The sequence below is a fragment of the Carlito syrichta genome, unplaced genomic scaffold, assembly GCF_000164805.1.
Source record: "Carlito syrichta isolate Samal-C Ts95f unplaced genomic scaffold, Tarsius_syrichta-2.0.1 Scaffold312739, whole genome shotgun sequence".
NCBI lineage: Eukaryota > Metazoa > Chordata > Mammalia > Primates > Tarsiidae > Carlito > Carlito syrichta.
In genome coordinates, this window is record NW_007256835.1 from 1,336,040 (window position 1) to 1,339,337 (window position 3,298).

The following is a 3,298-nucleotide window of genomic DNA, read 5'->3' on the forward strand; positions in this document are numbered from 1 at the left end:
GGCTAATTTTTTGATTTATTGTAGAGATGAGGTCTCGCCAAGTTGCCCAGGCGGGTCTTGAACCCACGGGCTCAGGCAATCCACTCACCTCAGCCTCCCAAAGCGCTGGGATTGCAGGCTGAGCCACCAAGCCCGGCTAGATTTTTTAAAAAGAAAAAAAAAGCAAATGCATAAATCTGCTTCATTTAGACAATAAAATATTAATCAGTGATAAAAATAAATAAGCCATAAAAAGACATGGAGGAACCCTAAGTGCATTTTGCTAAGTGAAAGAAGTCAGTCTGCAAGAGCTATATTCTGTATGATTCCAACTATATGACATTCTGGAGAAGTCAAAACTACAGAGACAATAAAAAATATCAGTAGTAGCCAGGTGATTGGGGGTGAGGGATAGGAGAATAGGTTGAGTACGGAATTTTTAGGAATGAGAAACTATCCTATATGATACTATTAATAACGGATATATGGCATTATGCATTTGTCAAAACCCACAGAAGTGTATAATACAAAGAGTGAAACCTAATATAAACTATCCACTTTAGTTAATAGCAATGTATTAATATTGGTTTATCTATTGTAACAAATGTACCACACTAATGATGGATGTAAGTAATAGGGGAACTAGGCTTGGGTTGGGGAAGGGGGTACATGGGAGCCCTCTGTACTTGCTGCTCAAATGTTCTATAAGCCAAAAGCTGCTTTAAAAAATAAAATCTAATAATAACTTTTAGAAATTCTTTTTTTTGTTTTTGTTTTTTTTTTGAGTCAGAGTCTCACTCGGTCGCCCAGACTGGAGTGCAGCGGCAGCTCCCGGCCACCGCAGCCTCGACCCGCTGGGCTCCGGCAATCCTTCCACCTCAGCCTTCCGAGTAGCCGGAATTACAGGCATGCGCTGCCATGCCCGGCTGATTTTTTTTTTTAATTGTAGAGATGAGGTCTCGCTGCCCAGGCGGGTCTCGAACCCGCGGGCTCAGGCAATCCACTCACCTCAGCCTCCCAAAGGCGCGGGATTACTGGCTGAGCCACCGAGCCCGGCACTTTTAGAAATTCTTAACAAAATATTAGCAAATCAAATCCAGGGATACAGAAAAAGAATAATATTTCTTTTTCTTTTTTCTTTGGCTTGGTCAGTATGTTTATTGTCTTTATCTGAAAAATGCTTAAAGAAAACTGGTTCAACTCTCAGCAGGCTGCTCCTGAGCTCTGAGGAAGTACGCCTTCTTTTGTGCTACCGATCTTTCTTCTGGGCAAGGGACATTTTAGGATGATTCCACCTCTTCTTCTTCACTTCTTTCTTGGGCTTCTTCTCATAGACAGGATTCTCCCGTATAGCTGCATGAGCTTTCTCGTACATCTCCTCCATCATGTCTGGAGTCATGCTGTGCTTTATGTACTGAGAGAACTGCTTCTCGTAAGCATCTTCATTTTCTTCCATTAGGTAAATGCATATGATCTGCAATGTTCTGGCCCATGATGTGCTTCTGATGTACTTCTGCATTAAATTCCTTACTTTCAGAATTATAACCAGGGAATCGTTTGGTACTATGAGAAATAGACAAGTCACCATCCACAGCTCCCTTCAGGGCCCCAAAAGCTTTATTGCCAGTGGTAGTTCTGGCAAGACCTGTGTTCAAATAGCAGGTGAAAGCACTCTGGTCATCAATGCTTTCTACAGTGTATTTATCTCCAGTCACCTCTGGCCTTCATAGATCTTGTCCATGCCAAACCTACTGAGAAGCCTGCGGGCCAGTAGCAAGCCAGTATAATATGCTACAGCATAACTTGTCAGGCGAACTTTTATACCATATGTTGGTAGTTCGTGTGCATAAGCTTTACAGACTATCATATCCCCTTCTATACTGGCATAAGCAATCTGACAAATGGTAACTCTGTTTGTTACATGAACTATCATTCAGTATTTAGGTGTATGGTACTTATTTTTATCCTGTATCATCAAACGTTTCCGGGCATAGTAATCAGTGTTACCCTCTTGTTGTCTTCTAAATTTCACTTGGTATCTCTTAAAGTAGGCCTTATTCTTGACAACTTTAACAAACCCCATCCTGCAGAATGGAGACCTGCATCTGTGGCTCCACACAGACTTCAAGAACAATATTTCGATACCAAGTGGTTTTTATGCCAGGAATGCATAGTTGCCCTAACACTTGAAACTCAACAAATATGGTTCATCTTCTTAACAGTATGAAGGACACTTTGGGAGGTCGAGGTGAGAGGATTGCCTGAGCCCATGGGTTCAAGACCAGCCTGGGCAATTTGGCGAGACCTCATCTCTACAATAAATCAAAACATTAGCCGGCCGCGGTGGCGCATGCCTATATTTCCAGCTACTTGGAAGGCTGAGGTGGAAGGATTACCTGAGTCCAGCAGGTCGAGGCTGCAGTGGCTGTGAGTATGCTACTGCACTCCAGCCTGGGCAACAGAGTGAGACTCCAACTCAAAAATAAACAACAACAACAAAAAACAGTATGAAGGTGACAACCCATGCAATTAATTCAGTGGATGCAGAAAAAACATTTGACAAAATTCAACACCCATTCATCATAAAAACTAACATAGAAAATTACAAATAGACACTGGACGCAATGGCTCATGCCTATAATCCAAGCACCTTAAGAGGCCAAGACAGGAGGACTGCATGAGCCCAGAAGCTAGAGATCAGTCTGGGCAACAGAGGGAGACCTAATCTCTACAGAAAAATCAAAAAATTAAGCCAGGTGCAGTGGCTCATGCCTATAATCTCAGCACTTTGGGAGGCTGAGGTGAGAGAATTGCCTGACCCCACAGGTTCAAGACCAGTCTGGGCAACTTGGTGAGACCTCATCTCTATAATAAATCAAAAATTAGCCAAGCATGGTTGTGTATGCCTGTAGTTCCAGCTACTTGGAAGGCTGAGGCGGCAGGATTACCTGAGCCCAGCAGGTTAAGACTGCGGTGGCCGTAAACATGCCACTGCACTCCAGTCTGGGTGACAGAGTGAGACTCCAACTCAAAAAACAAAAAAAGAAAATCAAAAAATTAGCTGGGCGTGATGGTGCATGCCTGTAGTCCCAGGTACTTGGGAGGTTGAGGCGGAAGGATCACCTGAGCTCAGGAGGTTGAGACTATGGTGAGCTATGATTGTACCACTACATAGAAGGGAACTTCCTCAATCTGATAATGGATATCCATGAAAAACCTATAACCTGTAATCCTGCGCCTTTGGGAGGCTGAGATGAGTGGATGGCCTGAGCCCACGGGTTCGAGACCCATCTGGGGCAGCGAGACCTCATCTATACAA

General features: G+C 43.5%; 1 protein-coding gene and 1 pseudogene across 1 annotated transcript in view; both read right to left on the reverse strand.

The window, feature by feature from the left end:
• The window catches only part of TANGO6 (transport and golgi organization 6 homolog), a 237,730-nt gene that overhangs the window by 218,355 nt on the left and 16,077 nt on the right, over window positions 1-3,298 (reverse strand). The window lies entirely within an intron of this gene.
• LOC103272552 lies at window positions 1,176-2,062 on the reverse strand (annotated as a pseudogene).